The sequence below is a fragment of the Castor canadensis genome, chromosome 14 (genome assembly GCF_047511655.1).
Source record: "Castor canadensis chromosome 14, mCasCan1.hap1v2, whole genome shotgun sequence".
Taxonomy (NCBI): domain Eukaryota; kingdom Metazoa; phylum Chordata; class Mammalia; order Rodentia; family Castoridae; genus Castor; species Castor canadensis.
The window spans coordinates 9,421,125-9,440,369 of NC_133399.1; the positions used below are offsets into that span (position 1 = coordinate 9,421,125).

At 44.2% G+C, this 19,245-nt stretch overlaps 2 protein-coding genes and 1 long non-coding RNA gene across 6 annotated transcripts in view; 1 reads left to right on the top strand and 2 right to left on the bottom strand.

Annotated features, from left to right (window-relative positions):
• The window catches only part of LOC109693414 (uncharacterized), a 31,043-nt gene extending 18,818 nt beyond the window's left edge, over positions 1–12,225 (top strand). The window contains exon 6 of the long non-coding RNA XR_012441083.1: positions 9,939–12,225. This is a non-coding gene — a long non-coding RNA (uncharacterized lncRNA). The remainder of the gene's footprint in view (positions 1–9,938) is intronic.
• LOC109692419 (zinc finger protein 20-like) overlaps positions 1–13,868 on the bottom strand; it is an 85,841-nt gene extending 71,973 nt beyond the window's left edge. Inside the window, exons 1-4 of one of the 3 annotated variants that reach the window (XM_074053385.1) lie at positions 13,706–13,868; positions 7,557–7,683; positions 7,313–7,368; positions 4,954–6,093 (exon numbers count right to left, since the gene is read on the bottom strand). The gene's annotated coding sequence lies outside the window, so the exon portion shown is untranslated. The remainder of the gene's footprint in view (positions 1–4,953; positions 6,094–7,312; positions 7,369–7,556; positions 7,684–13,705) is intronic. The other 2 variants (XM_074053384.1, XM_074053383.1) reach the window with 2 other exon arrangements.
• The window catches only part of LOC109675883 (zinc finger protein 669-like), a 131,203-nt gene that overhangs the window by 10,405 nt on the left and 101,553 nt on the right, over positions 1–19,245 (bottom strand). The gene's annotated exons all lie outside the window — the stretch shown is intronic.

Here is a 19,245-nt window from a genome sequence, read left to right on the forward strand (position 1 = left end):
GTCTGTCATTGTGTGGATATTAGCTAATTTCCCCTGCTGACTATGTGCTTGGTGGCACATCACCTGGCTGTAATGTTTCTGCTTTTAAGCAGAGAATTGTCATCGGATGTGCTAAATTCAAACTGTCAGTCTTAGGATAATCATTGTCCAAAGGAATCTCTGCTCCAAGGTCCCCTTGGCCCACCAGTTAATTATATACTTAGTGCTGCCATTTCAGGTCAAATAGTTATTTCAGGCCTCAGTTTCCCCAGAATCATAGAATTCCCACCTTATGGGTCACGTCTTTGAGTACACTCATGTCCATGCTCCCCAATCACGTCTGCTCTTCCCCCATGCCCTCCCCTAAACCTCAACCTTAGTCAGTGTGAAGACTGTGAACCGAGCTCCCTCCTTAGACCAAGGGGCAGCAGTCCTGCATCAGGCATAAAAGGGAGGTGGTCCTTCTACCCGTGTGTGTGTGTGTGTGTGTGTGTGTGTGTGTGTGTGTGTGTGCAAATGTGCCTGATTTGTGATCATGGCAGCACTGCAGTATTTCTAACAGAGTGGCTCAAAGTTTAGGCCCTGAGTTCAAATGCTGGTACGGCCAAAAGAAAACAGAAAAAAGATAAACCACTCTATCATCTGTCCACAATCCAGTTCCAAAGCTACTGTCACATCAGAGGACATGTTGTACCAACACCCCACTTCTCTTTCTTCCACTCAAATGTTTAGTCTGTTTTGTGGGTGTATAAAAAAATTCACTAGCTTGGGTCTTTTATAGATAAGGATTTTAGCTTGCAGCTAGGCTCAAGTGGTAGAGCAATTAACTAGCAACGCTGACCAGGCCCTAGTTCACATCCCAGTACAGCCATAAAAATCAAAGTGAACCCTAGAAATGTTTCCTCACTTTTGGGGTTTGGAAAGTTCAAGGTCATGTCACCAGAACTTCATGAGGCCTTCATGTTATATCCTGACACATCAGAATGGGATTGGTCAAGAAATTCAAGCTCACTACTCTTAGAGTGAGCAAAAAGAGGCCACCTTAGGATTGAACCCCCAGCCTTGCAGACAGCTTACTAACACCCCACCACCCACTGGAGGGACCACATCTAGCCTTAAGGAAATGACAAGCCACCACCTTGAGAGGGGGTCCAGAGCTGAGCAACTTATCTACCTAGTTACCACTTATCTCCTCTAGCTTCCACAAGCAATGGTTGACTCCCCTCCAGAAGAATTTTCCCACCCAGCAGGGTTTCCCCTCCAGATGGCTCCCCTATATCCACTCCAAGTCTGTAAGTGGCTGGGGCTCCAGCTCTTTTGCTGGAGTCCCCCCTCCACAGGGTTGCTTCCCAAACAATAAACCCTGTGTTGTCTTTTGAGGTCTCTCTGCCTCTTCCATGTTTCTTTCATTTCTAACTACCACCATGGGCCCTGTGTAGAGGGGCATTAATGTGTGAGGCCCAGACCTCATCACATAAATACTGCTCAGAAGTCCCCACCTCCCAATAACTTCTAAACCCTCTGTTTATAAGCTATTAGTGAACAATACACAGCATGTGCCTGAGAAGCAGAGTCTGCTCTTCTGTCTCACTTTCAGCCTTCTCTGCAGGTTTATAATCACCATTACCTAGTTTTGACATACCGTGTGGTGGCCCGTAATGAGCCATGTAGACTAAGTGCTGGACAAACAGAAATGATTCATTGTAGGACAGAGATGACTCATTCACAAAGTGCTGTTGGAATTAATGACCCTCCAGTGCCAAAAACAGACACACAAGAGACAAAGAAAATCTTGACAAGGCAATTTCTTTTGATCAAAAGGGTGCAAGCACATATTCATTCCAGCTGAGCAGACACGTGAGCACAAAATGGTTGGCAGTGACTTCTTCTTATACCTCTGACACAGTTGTACCTGCCCCTCACGTGGAATTTGTCCAGGTCAAAGGTTCACACTCTCCCTTGATTGTCTAAAAGGCTTGGGGATGGGTTAGGGCATACAGTTTGGCAGGCACTGGAGCCATACAAGAATCTGGAAGAAGAAACAGGGACCCTTCAAACATGCAAGTCACCTAAGATGGTGACCTGAGGAATTTTTAAGTAAGCTAAGAGAGTGACAAATACTTTGACAGAAAAGATCATTTTTCTTACACTGTGAAGAAGGGACACTTGTGCCACATGCTCAGGTTATGATAATGTGGGTCTTAGAATTACTATGAGTTGATACTTTGTCATTCTGTACCCAGGCATGTAAATGAGCAATGGAGATAAGGGGTAGAAAAACACAATCAGTTCTCCCAAGGTGAGAGGTGCCTCATTTACAAGGTGCTTTCCAAGAATGGATGCTTGGGGCACACTCACCCTTCTGAACAGGGGAATTTAGAAATGCTATTTCATGTCCACTGAAGTACTGGACATAGGGGTAGAGAGCAACAGAGAGGTAGCAGTTGAAAAGAGGAACATGGAGTAGAAGAAGCCTATGAGGACATTAGCACAGTTGTACTCAATGTTCTGTAGGCTGAATTCGACACAGCCCGAGCCACAGAATAAGGCTAGAGTAAGATGCAGAGCAGCTGCTTTTCCTAAGATATTTATGTCAAATATTCTGTAGGCTGAGTTTGGCACAGCCTCAGCCCCAGAAGAGAGCGAGAAGGCAAGATATCGCTCAGCTGCTTTTCCTAAGTTGTTTACATTCAGAGAAGCAGCAATGCAGGTTCCTCTTGGTACAATGTCCTGCCCACCTCGTTTACCACTGTGTATAAAAGACTCACTGAAGGAGGACTTGAGGCTTTTGGATGGGGGGAGGTTTTTTGATGGGGCTTTTGGCTGGAGGGAAATTGCTGAAAGAAGGATTGCTGAAGGGAAAAGAACTGCTGAAGAAGAATTGCTAAAGCCAAAGAGAGAACATGGGACAGTGCAAGTCTGCACTGAGAACTTTATACATAGGCTTTAGAAAAGCTAAGCTAAAGAGAACATACGACAGTCCAAGTCAGGGGGCAAAAGACTTTGAGAGAGATTATGCTGAAGAACAGCTAAGAGAAAACGTGGAAGTAAAGAGAAGTAAAAAGCAATAAGGCTGTTGTGCATCTCCATCCGAGCACCCAACACACCTGGCCCCAACTTTCTGTCTGTCTATCCTGTGTCCTTCCTGCATCTCTCACTGCCCCCAGTTAGCCCCAGTTAGGTTCAGTAATAACAAGGCAGTGAGAGACAGCTCACTCCAGTTCACAATGAAAGAAAGATGCATCACTCACACAGTGCTTTTGGGTGTTTTATTTCTTCATTTTCATTGGCATATATTCATTGTACAGGGAGGATTCATTGTGCCAATTTCCAATAGCCTTACATTGTACATTGGTTAGATTGCCCCTGCCCTGTCCCCCACACTCACACAATGCTTCTGCAAAGAGGACTGACACCCATGAAACCCCAAGCATGAATAAATTCCCCCTTTCAGTTGCTGTACCCAGATAACTGGTTACAATAACAACAAAAGAAAGTAATACAAAGAAATGTTTTAATTCCCCCAAATTAAAAAAATTCCCTCCTCGCTGACCCTACAACAGCATTTCAAAACTACATAAAAATTAAGCCTTTCAGCAAACCAGAAAAATATCTAGGTTTACACATGAACCAACATGGCTCAAAATGAAAGGAGAAAAACCCATAGATTACTTATTTTGTGGTACCGCGGACTAACTCAGGGCCTCATGCTTGCTAAGCAGGTGCTTTACCACTTGAGCTACTCCACCTGCCTTTTTTTGTGAAGTATTTTTTCAAGATAGGGTCTCACCTACTATTTGCCCAGGCTGGCTTTAAACCATGATCCTCCGGATCTCTGCCCCCTCAGTAGCTTGGATTATAGGGATGCCGCCAAGCTCAAAATTGCTTTCCAAGGGAGAAAATAAGAAATAAATAGTCTAGAGAGGCACTTTAAGAATGAGCCACTAGAGACAGGTGCCAGGTCTCATACCTGGAATCCAAGCTATTTGGGAGGATCAAGGCTCAAGACCACCCCAGGCAAGTAGATGGAGACACAATCACCAAAATAACCAAAGCAAAATGGACTGGAGGAGTGGCTCAGGTGCCTTCTTCACAAGCTGGAAGCTCTGAGCTCCAACCCCCGAGACAACAACATAGATAGAGCCATTAGGACATAGCTGAAGTGGGGGAATGCTGGCATAGCAATTAGTAAAACCCCAGTACTACCAAAAAAAAAAAAAATTCAGCCAGTAGTAAAATGATAGAGCTTATATAATATTTTCTTTAGGTTGTGCAATTCCTAGATCATTGTAATAATTCTAGTTCTCCTAAGACTTGTATTCCTGTGATTTCAAACTAAGGAATTTTTAGTGTTACTGAATTTCCAAACTCTGCCCTAGACACCAAGAGTTTATGGAGAAAAGGAAATAAAGCTTTATTAACTTCCAAGGCACACTGATGACTACAGCAAGGTAGTGAGCCAAGGAACTATAGGAGTGTACCAAGGGAAAGTCAGAATTTTAAGTGAAACCCCAGGAATTTTGGGCTTTCTCACACTGCTTACAGACACAGGATTTCTCTCTAGTGTGAGTTCTTTCAGGTATTTCAATGTAACGAAAAGAACTGAAGGCTGAAGGCTTTCCTACAATGTTTACATAAATATGGTTTCCCCCACTATCAGTCACTGCATGGTAGTGAAGGGAAATCTTATAAAGAAGGCTTTATCACATTGCTTACATACCCAGCATTTTTCTCTACTATGAGTAATTTTGTTTTTTTTTAAACTAACATGTCACAACTGAAAACCTTTCCACATTGCATACACATACAGGGTTTCTCGTCACTGAGTTATTTCCTGCTTTCTTAGAAGACTGGAATAAGCAAAGGCTTTTCCATATTGCTTACACGTGCAGGGTTACTCTCCACTGTGTATCACCACTGCATGATATCAAAGGGAACTGGAATCAGTGAATGCTGCCCCACAGACTTACATACCTAGGGTTTCTCTCCTCTGTGGATCCGTTCATGTGATACAAGGGGACTGGAACGAGCAAAAGTTTTTCCACAATGCTTACAGGCAAAGGGCTTCTCTCCTGTGTGAATTCTTTCATGTGCCTGAAGAGAATAAGAATAAATAAAGCCTTTCCCACATTGCTTGCATTCATAGGGTTTTTCTCCAGTGTGGATTCGTTGGTGTCTTTGAAGACTCCAAAAGAAGACAAGGCTTTCCTACACTGCTTACAGACCCAGATATTTTCTCCACTGCAATTTCGTTTATGTCTTTGAAAGTTTCTAAACCAAATGAAAGTTTTGCCACATTGCTCACATACATGAGGCCTCTTTCCACTGTGATGTTTTCCATGGGCTCCCAACTCACTCGAAGACACAAAGGCTTTCCCACATTGCATACACACATAGGGATTCTTTTCAGTATGACTTCTTTCATGCTTTCTTAGAGAACTGGAACAAGCAAAGCCTTTTCCACACCGCTTACACTTGTAGGGTTTCTCTCCACTGTGTGTCATTTCATGGTATCGAAGGCAACTGGAATCAGTGAAAGCCTTCCCACAAGACTTACACACATAGCGTTTCTCTCCCATGTGGATTCTTTCATGTCTTTGAAGGAACCCGGAATGAGCAAAGGTTTTTCCACAATCCTTACAAGCACAGGGCTTCTCTCCTTTGTGAATTCTTTGATGTGTCTGAAGGACACCATTACGAGTAAAGGCTTTCCCACATGCCGTACATACATAGGGTCTCTCTCCATTGTGATGGCGTTCATGTCTTTGGAAGGAACTGGAAGAAATGAACACTTTCCCACACTGCTGACATTCCTGTGGTTTCTCTCCAGTGAGAGTCATGTCATGCTTCTGCAGGCACTGGGGAGAACGGGAGGCTTGTCCACATTTCTTATGTGTAGACAGTTTGTGTCCATGTTCATGACACTGTAATGTGCTTTGTCCAGTAGTAGTCCTGAGGGGGACACTTGGGGATGAATAAGCACTGAGAACTTTTTCACGCAGTGTTACTGCTGGACTAGTTTTCTGGTTCACAGTATGCTCTGGAGTCTGCTTGAAGAATCCTCCATAACGACTATCTTCCTTATGTTCAAAGAGTTTCTTCAACACTTGACTTCTGTGAAAAAAAAAAAAAAAAAGAGGAACTCAGTAAGATGTTGGTTGGTTAGGCTCCAGAGGCATGCCTTCCAGGCTAGCCCATAAAATTAGGGTGAAGCCCTTAATTCAAACCCCAGTCTTTCCAAAAAAAAAAAAAAGGTCTTTGTTTATTTTTGGTTTTTTGTTCATCAATGGCTTATCTGAAGCATGGCTGGCTCACTACAGAGAAAGTGGGAGGGCCTGAGTTGAAAGCCCAGTAACTAAGAGAGAGAGAGACACACACATTCAATGATTTTTAGACATGATCAGCAGAATGCCCTGTAGTATGGTGCATGCACAGCTGAGTTTAAAACGGTGACATTCATGTGCGTTCTGTAACCATATAGGCAAACACTGAATGTCTATGTCACATTTAGAAACGTTGCCTGTTTCCAATTCACAATGGTAGAGACCACAAGAAGCATGTTGGATGATGAAGAATTTGCATGTATACAAGGAAATACATTGTAGATTGCTACCAGTTTACACAGAAATTCATTTCTGTTTCATATGAACCTTATACCCAAACACTGAAGGTCACTTAATGCTTTATTTTAAATATTGTACATATTGCAGTTTTTATCTAGAAAAACCAGAAAATGACACCTGTGACAGGAATAATCCTCTAGAGGTTTCTCATATTTGAACATTTTGCATTTTGGATTTTCTGATTATGGATCCTCAACTGTATGCTTTTTTTTTTTTTTGCACTCAAAGACTCATGGGCTCTTAGAGCTTGACCCACTCTTATTAGCCAGTTTTTTGTGATTTTTTTTTAAATAATGTGAACTATTTGCCTACTTGGCTTCATACTGTGATCCTCCTGAGTAGCTAGGATTACAACCGTGAGTCCTGGTCGCTGGACCCATGTTCAGTTGTGAAGAAAGTTTTCTGAAATTAAATTAATTTGAAGATACATGTATTTGCATCATTTTCTGTTTTTTAAAATGTCTTGTAGCCAGGCACCAGTGGCTCACACCTATAATCCTAGCTACTCAGGAGGCAGAGATCAGGAGGATCACAGTTTGAAGCCAGCTGGGCAAATGTTTGAAAGACCCTATCTTGATAAAACCTATCACAAAAAAAGGGCTGCTGGAGTGGCTGGAGATATAGGTCCTGATTTCAAGCCCCCAGTAGTGCAAACTAAATAAATAAAATAGAAAATGTCTAATAATACCAAGATTATGAGTGCAAATTACCTTACTTGTCCTGAATCTTTTGTACTCATCTTCACTTTGTTCTTTGTGTGCTTTTCCTAAAATTTAGACCCCAAAAAACCATTACGAATTACAACATTATAGGAAAATTGCTAAATTCCTGATACATTCCTAGTATAAAGCCATCTTGCCTACAGCTCTTTTCACCAGAATCATGCAACAGCACTGACAACCCAGCAACACTTGCTCTGTGACTGATTAAGTGAGGGAATGGTACTGTCTTTACCTACAGCAGCCAGGCTCCTGAAGGTTTCCAGCATCACATCTTTGTAGCGCTTCTTCTGGGAAGGATCCAGCAGAGCCCACTCCTCCAGGGTGAAGTTCACAGTCACGTCCTCAAAGGTCACCGACTCCTAAAACACCCCACATACATTTCCAGAAGGAAGGGTGAGAGCCACAGTACTGGACTCCAGACTCAGGTCATAACCAGTTCACACGATGGTGTTTCCCAAATGTTCACTCTGCTGTGGTCACCACGCTCTTACACTCCACCATTCTCACACCCTCTCATGCAGTTCTGATAGTAGACTGGAACTATCTGCAAAGCAACTGCAGAACAGGTATGCCCTCTGAAGTGGGTCACTCAGATGTGGATGGGTAACTCTAATTTCTTTTCCTATCCTGTAACTCTAGCAGCTATAAAAACTTCCTGCCACTTAGAGCCCACAACAGAGTTCACACCAACTTTCCTGAGACTGCATATTCTTCCACATGCCACTGCTCCTGGTGTCTGAAAGATCTTACTGGGACAGACATCTCACTGGCCTAATTATAAAGATGCCTTGATTTTCTCAAAGTGTTGAGTAAACAATTTGCTATTTGTTCAACACCTGTTTTCCCGCTGAATGTCTGCCATTTTACGACATGTTCATTTGATGGAGTCTGGTGATTAGAACCCAAAATGCCCCCTGGATAATGAAACTCTGATGAGCAGAAAAAACTTAGCACCTTTACACAAGTTGCTTCTTAAAGCCCTAGACACAGGATACAGGGGTTCAAATCCAGAACTGGGCAAATGATTCAAAAGACCCCTTCTTAACAATACCCAACACAAGAAAGGGTGGTGGAGTTGCCTGACTAGTAAGAAAACCCCAGTTCCACACACACACACACACCTGGCTCCTTAGGGAAGTGAGCCCATCCTTTGTGACTTTAACAGAGAAACTGGATGTTTGTACTTGTCTTCTTGAAGACTACTCTGAATGGAAAACTGGGTAAGACTCAGAAAGGATAATTCAGTATGCCCACAAATAAAAATTATACCTTTTATTTGGGATTGTTAACAGGTAAAAGGAAAGGGATGGCACATATCCTTAGAAAGAGCTCACTGTCACCAAGATTTGCCAGCTACACAGATACGTGAAATTCTATAATTTCCAAAGCACACCTTTAAACAGTCCAAAAAAAATTTTTTTAGCAAACTTACTAGGTATAATAAATGCCTAACAACATTGAAAATCTTCAGATCTATCTAACCCAAATAAAAGACTTCCTGAAAGCAAACAGGTGAAACTCATTGTAATATGTTTTACTTAATCCAGTATCCCCAAAATATTATCATTTCAACATCTAATTTTTTTTTTCTTTGAGACAGTGTCTTACTATGTAGCCCAGACTGGCCAGAAACTCACCACCCTCCTGCCTCTGCCTCCTGAGTGCTAGCTGAGTGCTAGGATTACAGGCATGTACCACCAAGCCCAACTTGATACTTTACATTCTAAGTCTTTTTAAATCTGGTGTGTACTTTGTACTACACTATGGTGCGTCTTAATTCATAGGATAAATATTTATTGGAAACACTTGGCCTCTTTAGAAGTAGCAACCCAAGTTGCCTCAATTACATTTGACAGTTTTTCAATAACTGAGATGAGTATCCTTTAATTAAAAGTAAATAAAATATAAAATTCAGTCTCAGTGGCATTAGCCATCTTTCACATACTCAGTAGTAGTGTTGGGGAATTACAGACATTAGGACATTTCGGGGATCACAGGAAATTGTATTAGCATAGCTCTAGGGGAGATAGTCCTACTGACTTTGGGAGGTGAGCAAGTCAATCAGCAAATGGCACCTATCTCCAGAGGTTACTGTGAGAAGTCACTGTGTATACATGTATGTGACTCCACACCCCCCATGCACACTATACTACAGCCCCTCCTGAGCCCCTAGCTAGGCATACTGGGAACTCAAAACTTTAATCCTCTTGCCTGTGCCACAGGCTCAGCCCCAGGCAGTCCAAGATGACTTGTCTCTGTCACCCCCATGCCTTTGCTCAGAGTGCCCTTTTCTCCTGCCAGTCTTTTTGTTTTGTTTTGTTTTCTTATGAGACAGGGTTTCACTGAGTACCCAAGGCTCGCCTACAATTCGCAATCCTCCTGCCTCTGCCCCCCAGCACTGGGATTACAAGTGGGCACTACCACACCTGGTTCTGACACTGCCTTGATTTGTTCCTGACTGACATCACTGCTATAAGCTCCCTGTGCTCTCACAGCAGGAATGGTGCCGGAGAAGGCGGGGCAATTTTGTCTGTGTGTCTGTGTCAGCTGCATGGTGATTGGATTTGTACAGTTGTATACTGACACCCCCTTTTTTTTTTTTTTTTTTTTTCAGATGGGGTCTTGCTTGCTAAGCATTTTGCTCTCAGCTCCGGAGCTCCAGTGATCCTCCTGCCTCCGCCTCCCGGGTTCCAGGATTATGGGGGAGGGTGGCTGCCTTTGAAATTAGCACTCCTTTTTCACTTCCTTTTGTTTTCTCAGTGTTTTGAGATAGGGTCTCCCTTTATTGCCTGGCCTGGCCTTGAGCTCACTAGCCTCCTGCCTCCGCCTCCCAGTGCTGGGATTATAGGCAGAACCACCATACCCAGCTTCCTAAATCATGACTTTCAGTAGGACTGAACATTAGGCTTTGTGGCAGCATTAGGTTGTGAGGCCTCTGTCTCTGACAGCATCTGAATAAAAAGACTAAAACTGCCTTGGGGACAGATCACTGAGTGTGTGTCCATGTGGCATGTCAGCACTGGAAGAACCACCAGACAGGATTTCCAGGAAATGTGTCTTGTCCAAATCAGCACAGGCCCCAAAGACTTCAGTAACGGGAGAAGACACCCTCACTACCATCTCGAGTATCACACACTTGTGTGTAATGATGGTGGGAATGCAACGGGGAACCACGGAAGATAAATCAAAGGTGCCATCTGCCTGAGGTGTGTCTCAGAGAAATTAATAAAAACAGATAGAAGTCCAAATAAATAAAAAATAATAAATAAAAGTGACATCATTAAGTACATAGAAAATCCCAAAGGACCCACAAAACAGTGCTGGATTCCATAAGCTTACTTTACAAGAATCAATGGCTTTGTTATTATTTGCTGGACTTGGAAGCAAAACAGGAGCTGAGTACCGATGGCTCACACCTACAATCCTAGCTATTCCAAAGGCAGAGATCAGGAGAATCAAATTGGAAGCAGGCTGTTCTAAGCAAAGAGTTCAAAAAACCCTATCTGGAAAATACCCAACACCAAAAAAGAGCTGGAGGTGCACCCATGCTTCCAAGTGGTAGTGTCTGACGAGCAATGTTAGGCCTGAAAAAAAAGAGAAGGAAGGAATGGAGAATGAGAAAGAGAAACAATTTTCACTCTTCATAAAAGCCCATGTATGAAAAATGGTCAATGCCAGAGGAAATATAACACAGCATAGTCATTCAGCAATGTCCTGTAACTCTACCTGGACAAAAGGAATGAATTAGATCATTACCAGTGCAGACAAATCACACAATAAACACATCCATAAAAGGTCACATGATAAACTCAGACATTACCATCACAATTTCCCACTAAATTTGAATTTACCTATAATCTAATCTATACACCAATAGTTATTTCCCCGCACCAACAATCATTTTCCCATTCTATAAAAAAAAAGAAAGAAAAAAATCCTGATGCATTAGTACAGTGTGCCAAAGTCAAGAACAAGTATGTCACCATCAGAAGATAGTCATGGCTGGGCAACAGTGGCTCACACCTGTAATCCTAGCTACTCAGGAGAAAGAGATCAGGAGGATCCCAGTTCAAAACCAGCCTGGGCAAATAGTTTGAGAGACCCTATCTCGAAAAAACTCATCACAAAAAAGGACCGGCAAAGTGGCTGGAGGTGTAAGCTCTGAGTTCAAGACCCAGTACCTCAAAAAAAAGATAATCATGAAGCAAGCTGAACCCCACTGAATGAACAGAATAAAGATCCAGACATTCCCTTTCACCATGAGTGAGGGATCAAGGCAAAGGAACCATAAATGGTTTAGAGGCATAATAATAAAGGTATATGAATGACAATACTATCCAGTACAAAATTCAAGAGGCAAAACCAGGTATAATTGTTCTTTGTGATTAAAGAGATACTGTCCTAAAATTCTACTCTGATGTCTTTTGGTGATAAAACAGGAGCCCTATCAGAAGACATACACAGTGATTCCATTATGCTTATATTCTCATTACATCTTAGTATGAAATGACTTATTTCAACAATCTCTTTTCTTCTTCTGACCTCGTCAGAACCTGCTTCAACCTGACCACTCAGGTTCCAAACAAGGAAACCACTGTCATGCACTAAAATCTTAAAATTTCTGAAATGTTTAAGTAACTGATATTTTATAGAAATGAGAGTGTACACAGGAGAAAAGAGGCAGCTAGGGAAAGCTGCCTGCTTCACCACATCACACACCAGAATCCACTCACAGGTTAAACACATGCTAAGGTTAGACACAAGTCTCTTCTGAAAAGATGAGACATTGTTGGAGAAAGGCTTGTGAAAAACAACCAAAGACACCCCTGTCTCTCCAAGATATCCAGGGGGGTGAGCAACACTGTGCCTGAAACCAGGACAAACACCAAATATTTTATGTAGTACAGGATCACACAAAGTCTTTTCTCTGCTGGAAGAGCAGAACCAAGCGTTTCTTTCTTTCATACTACATCTCAAGACCTCAATTGGTAGAACTTACGCTCTGAGGACACTAACTCAGTGTTTGCAACACAAGGAGCTGCAGATGTCCACTTTAACCCCAGAGCTTGGAATCTTGGTAAACAGCAGTGATTAAAAAATTCCACAACCTGGGACAGCAACCAAGTGCAGACAAAGCCCTTCCCTTATACTTTCAAGAGTCCTCCAATTTATTTTTGTTAAATATACAATATGACACAAACTTCTCAAATTACAATGTTTAGTTTCAAAATCAGCTGAACTGAGCATAACAAACAGTTGAGAGGAAAAAAAAAACAACAGCTGACGGAGGTGGCTCACACCTGTGACTCAAGCTACTTGGGAGACTGAGAGGAATGTGGTGCCATGACAAGCCTGGCCTTCCTAGAAGGGACAGCCCTTTTGGCCTCACCTTAGAGGATCTTAGGGACCTAAGCCTTGGGCTTTCCACAGAAGGTCTTAGGCAAGGCCGCTCAGTAGAGGCAGCTGCCACCCAGCCAACCGTCAGGGACAAGCAGGCTCGTTAAAAGCAGCTGTGCCAGACAGAACCACAGCAGCCAAAAAATCCCCAAGCGTCCGACGACAATCCGCCAGCGCGCCTCCATTCTTTACCCCTTCCTGCCCTGCTTTCAACGGCTCTGTGACGCGTCCTGTCACCAGCTTGGGACTCCCCTGTCCTGCGGCTTTTGGGCTCAGGTGGAAAGTCTGCACAAAGGTGAGGCCCAGGCCTCATGACGATGTAAGGAACGCTGCGATTTTATGTGGGATCCGCCTCGCAAATCGCTGCCGTGCTTCCGTTCCGCATGGACCTTGTGAGGCAGTGTCCGCCCCCGCTGGGACAGCCCCAGTGTCCCCTAAGTCCTCTCTCCTCTCACTCAAGAGCCACCGGCTCCAGGTGTCTCACCTGACATGGGCTGCGACGCCCCTGCTGCCACGCCCCCCTCAAATACTGTCCCTCCCCATCAGCTTTTCCTTAAGACCCGGTGACGTCACAGAGGTGACCGTGACGTCACAGAGGGCGCGGAGTCCCCTCCCCTCCCTCCGCCAAGCTGCACAGGACGGCCTTTCCCCCGACCCTGAAGACGCAGGAGACCCGGCGCCACCGAGGGGACGCGGGGACCCACAGCGCGCCCCGCGCACGACCCCGCACGAGGCAGGAGCCGCCATGGCCGCCGTCACCGCGCCGTGGGGACACGCGGGGCCGAGCCGCGCACAGGGCTCCGGGCGGCCGAGGTGGCCGCTCGCATCGCAAAGGGGACGGACGCTGTCCCGGTGCCGACCCAGCCCCACCCTGCGCCCAGAGGAGCGAGGGCCGAGCGCAGCCGGCGGGGACGCGGACCGCACACCGGGGCCGCATCCGCCACCACCGCTTCCCGCCGGCCCCGGCCCCGGCCGAAACCTCACCATTTCCCGGCTTCCCGGCGTCGTCCTTCGGCTCCACAGCAGGGGCCAGAGCCGCTGAGGCCGGGACCGCTCAGCTCCGATGCGGATTTCAAACACCGCGGGCCCAAAACAACGGCCCAGCTACAGGCTTCGGAACCAGCTTAGAACCGCGCTCCTCATTGGACAGTTCCTTCGGTCACGGAACGCCGTTTCTGATTGGCTAATGTTCCAGGCCACACCCCCTTCACTTCTGACTGGCGGGCGATGCATTCGCTGCCTGGCTCTGCAGAACCCAAATGACAGATTCCTCTCGCCGCTCCCCAAAGTCCGCGCTTGCTCTCCTGGGGGGATCTGGCCCAGCCTCGGGTCTCATTGCATTGAGCAGAACCAATCTGTAGTTTTCCAGACCGGGCACCTGCTTCTTACCACGACTCAGGAACATCTTATGCTGTTATCTGAAATCACTACTTTTATTTGTGGGACTGGAAGAATTGCTCAAGTAGTAAAGTGCCTGCCTGGAAAAAAAAAAAATGTTTGTGCTCTCATAGAAGAACTGGAAATTAGTTTAGCAATAGAGGAATGAATTACATTCATTTCCTCCTAAATAGATCCTATTTTCTATTTAAATTAATATATTCTATTTTTTCCGAGGGAGGGGGATAAATGAGTTTTAAACTCAGGGCTTCACACTTGCTAGGCAGGTGTCTATTGTTTGGGTCACATCTCCAGCTCCCAGATGGATTATTTATTTCCTCTTTTTATTCTCTTTTTAAAATTAACATAGATATATATGTATGTGATTTTCTGCTTGAGTTTTAACATGTATGTTAATTGTTCAAGGAGGTTTCATTGTGCTATTACCACACAAGCAAATAACTTACTATGATCATTTTCACCCTTACCATCCTCCCATTCCTCCCCGCATTTTAGAATGAATGTGCTTCATTGCGCTATTTTTATGGATGCATACAATGACTTGTTCATATTCACCCTCTCATCAAATTCTCCCTCTCTGCCCTTGCCCCAATGGTTTCCACCCTGAACAAGCCCCCCTTGGACATTTATCTGAAAACTGTAGATGATGCATATGAGAAGAAATATGCAACATTTGTTTCTGAGTCTGGTTCACTTTGCTTATCAGGTTGATCTCTACTTCCATCCTTTTTCCTGCAAGTGACTTAATTTTCTTCTTCTTTAGGGATGAATAGTATACATTATATATGCTGCATTTTCTTTATCCATAAAAAAAAAAAAAGCAAGCCACTGTGTGGAGAGTGGATCATGAGAAGCCTATGGGAACTAGACATCAGCAAGGTGAGATGCAGCTCAGATGGTTTTCCTAAGATGTTTATCTATAGGCGGAGATTGCCACAGCCCCATCCACGGAGAAGGAAAAATGCAGAACAGTTGCTTCTCCTAACACAGGTTTCTCCTGTTACAATGTCACGCCCCTTCTCGAGAACCGCTGCTCCACCCTGTTTACCACTGGATATAAAGGCTCTTTGCTTTGGGCTTTTTACTTGAGGATTTTGCTTTTGGCTTTTTGGTGTGGGGAGCTTTTGGAAGGGAAAAGAATTGCTGAAGGAGAATTGCTGAAGGGGAATTGCTAGCAAGCCTGAGAGCTGAGACTTTAATAAAGCTAAAGAGAACATGGGACAGTGCAAGCCTGTAGGCAGAGACTTTAAGAGAGATTATACTAAAGAACAGCTAAGATTAAACATGGGACAGTGCGAGTCTAAGGAAAGAGACTTTAAAGAACAGAAAGAAAGACTTTAGAAGCAAGGTTTTAAAGAATTGTAAAGCAGTAAGGCTTTAAAGAATAAAAAGAGAGAAGAGAAGCAGAGTAAACAAAGAGAATAACAGAAAAAAGAGGCAATCAGGGTTGTGTGTTTCCACCTGAGCGCCCAACACACCTGGCCCCAACTATCTGTCTGTCTGTCTATCCTGTGTCTTTTCTGCATCTCTAAACCCAGTTAGGTTCAGTAATAACCAGGAGTGAAAATAAAGCTTTCCCCAGCAAGGGAGCATGAGAAAAAGCTCGATCCACCACTGTGGTGTGAGGAGGAGGATTTTATTTCCATATTCTAAGATTCATATTTCCCTTTTTCCAAAGAATATCACAATGCAAGTAAATAAGAAAATATGCCCCAATGCAGAAAAACCAGCTCCCTTCCTTGAGGAGGCCCAGATGTTAGAGTTACTACACAGAGTCTCTAAAACATACATCTTAAAGATACTCAAAGAGCCAAATGAAACAGACAAATGAGAATATTCATAAACAGAAATGATAAAGAGAAAGGAAGGGAAGAAAACTACCAGACCTAAAATGAAAAGTTCATTCCATGGGTCAACACAAGAGGGAGACAAAAGAATGAGTGAACTTGAAGATAAAATACTTGAAATTATGGAATATTAAAACACAAATCCCATGGAAAGATAAGCAAAAAGAAGGTCTGTAGTACACTTGGGATTCCACCAACTTGACCCATATGTACATGTGGTTCCAGAAGGAGCAGAGAGAGACAAGGGCAGAATTAACATTTCAGAAAATAATGCTTGACAGCTAAAGTCTGAGGCCCTGACTTTACACTCCATTACTGCCGAAAAGAAAAAAGAAAAAAAAAAAAAAAAGCAAGCACAGAAACTTCCTCACATGATGAAGTAAATATCATAACTACAGGTTTACCTACCATAATATGTGCAACGCACTGAGGCAAGAAAAGAAACACACACATTTCAAGAATTCTGAAAAAAAAAGAAAAAACCAAAAACAACAACAAAAAATTCTGTTTGCTACTTCATGCCTCATTATTCTTAATTTTTTATTTTTTTGCAGTACTGAGGCTTGAACTCAGGACTTTCACCTTGAGCCACTCCACCAGCTCTTTTCTGTGATGGGTTTTTCAAGATAGGGTCTCGAGAACTATTTGCCTGGGCTGGCTTGGAACCGCGATCCTCCTAATCTCTGCCTCCTGAGTAGTTGGGATTACAGGCGTGAGCCACTGGCGCCCGGCTAACACCTCATTATTTTATCCACTCGGATTCCAAGCAAGAAAATCACCATCCTAAATTCAAGTCATGACAGAGAATTTTTGCAAGGTTAAGTAAACTGACATTTTTTATTTTGTTTTGTTTTTTTGGCTGGGGCTTGAAATCAGGGCCTCATGCTTGCTAGGCTGGTGCTCTACCACCAGAGCCACTCTGCCAGTCCTCTTTTGTGTTGGATATTTTGAGAAAGGGTCTTTAAGACTATAGGCCTGGGGCTGGCTTTGAACTGTGATCCTCCTGATCTTTGCCTCCTGAGTAGCTGGGATTACAGCCATGAGCCACAGGTGCCCAGGCAGAGCCTGTCCTTTTACAATTGTGCTTTCGTTCTGTTTCTGACACCAGATACAGCCTCTTTCCTTAGCAGAATTATAACACCAGACTGCATTTATCCTCTGTGGCTTCTCACCCTTCCCACCTCAGGTCCTGCCAGCTCTCTTTCTGCTGAAGCTGTTAATACACCTGTTCACGGTGCTGGTGATAACCGTCATCACCTGCTGTCTGAAGTGAGTACAAAGGGCACACACCCACGAGCCTCTTCCTGCGTGTACTTCCAACTCTGAGAATGTTTCTGTGGTCACTTGCATTCTGCCTCAGCTGGTCTCTGCACTTCGTGTCATCATCTCTGTGTTCTGCATTACCAGACGTTCTCTTTCCACATTTGGCTACAGCAACTCTGTTTGTTTTTTTCCTGTAGTACTGGGGCTTGAACTCAGGGCCTCACACTTGCCAGGCATGTGCTTTTAACTCCGATCTACTTTGGCAGACTTTTTTGGGATGGGTTTTTTTGAGATTGGGTCTTGTGAACTATTTGCCCAGGTTTGACTTTGAACTGTTATCCTCCTGAACTCTGCCTCCTGAGTGGCTAGGATTACAGGCGTGAACCACCATACTCATCTCTCAGTGTCTTTAATAGACAGATGTGCATAGTCATGGGCAGTGAAACAACATATCTGCTATCTTCCTTTATTTTTTTTCCTTGGTGGTGCTGGGGATTGATCTCAGGACCTCACCCTTGCTCAGTGTGGAGCTCAGGTGCTCCACACTTGAGACACACCCCCCAGCCCGTTTTGCTTTGGTTACTTTGGAGTTGCACTTTATGTCCTGGCCTGTCTGGACTGCAATCCTCCTATTTGTGTTTCCCTATGTAGCCATGTGCCACCGTGCCCACCCACTGGTTGAGATGGGGTCTCACATACTTTTCGCCCAGGCTGATCTGAAACTGCAGTCTTCCTAATCTCTGTTTTCTGAGTAGCTAGGATTACAGGTGTGAGCCACTGCTCCCAGCCTCTGCTGTCTTTTTTAGGCATCTTTCTTAAACCTGTTTTTAAACACGTGAGCTATTTTAGGCCAGGCATTTGGGCAAGGCTAGCATCATATGGGAGGGGCTCAAGGGGAGTGGAGTCAAGTCTAAGCACCTTAACTTGTCCTTCTGTCTCCTTCTGATTAAGACTTTCTCTGTCATTCTGCTCCTCTCTGCATCTGCTTGGTCTTTCTCAGCCTCACATCTCATGACTCTTGAGAGATAGTGGCGGTGTCCAGGTCTTTGCCTCCATCCTTAGTCACTCCCCCCAGAGTATTACTCACCCTTTGTTGGCACCATAGCCACAGTCACTCACACCTCCATTACTGCCTGTCAGGAGCCGCCTTTGCGTGTGCCTGTCCTCCCACTGCACTGAGTGTTCCTAGGCTAGGAGAGGGTCTGGCTCATCTGTGTCTCACGGAGCTGCTCTGGAAGCTTGGGACAGGGCTGGCAGAGTGGCTCAAGTGGTAGAGCACCTGTCTTGCATGTGTGAGGCACTGAGCTCAAGCCCCAGTGCCTCAAAAACCAGAAAACAAAAAACAATAATAAGAGCAACGAAACAGCCTAATGTTATCAATGTCTTTCAAAGAAACAGGAACCTAGGGGAAATCTACCTCAACCATGATTATATCAGGATGTTTTTTTTTTCCTAGGTTTTAAGAGTTGTTATATTTATTGATCTATCAGGATGTTTAAGGTCACCAGATTTACTCCCTGTAAGATGGACACATGGGGAAGTAGGTCAGAGAAGAACCATACACGTCATTCCTGACCCATTGCCATGCCACCCCTGCATCTGAACCCTGGTCCTTTTCCCCTCTTGTCTCTGGGTACCAGAAGCAAAGAAAGGATGGTCTCAAGAACTATTTGCCTGGGCTGGCTTTGAACCACGATCCTCCTGATCTCTACCTCCTGAGTTCTGGGATTACAGTCATGAGCTACTGGTGCCTGGCTAGCATTCTTTTCTTAAAGATTGTCTGTACCACCCCCCCACCCCACCCAGTTCCTTCCAGACTTCTGCTGAGTTGAGTAAACTATACTATCATTGAGAAGACATTAGCTAAATTCTGTTTCTCCAAAAATCCAAAAGTAAGTCAGGCGCTGGTGACTCAGACCTATAATCTCATTTACTTGAGAGGCTGAAGATCATGGTTTGAGACTAGCCGGAGCAAATTGTTCATGAGATTCCCATCTCTAAAACACCTGTAATCCT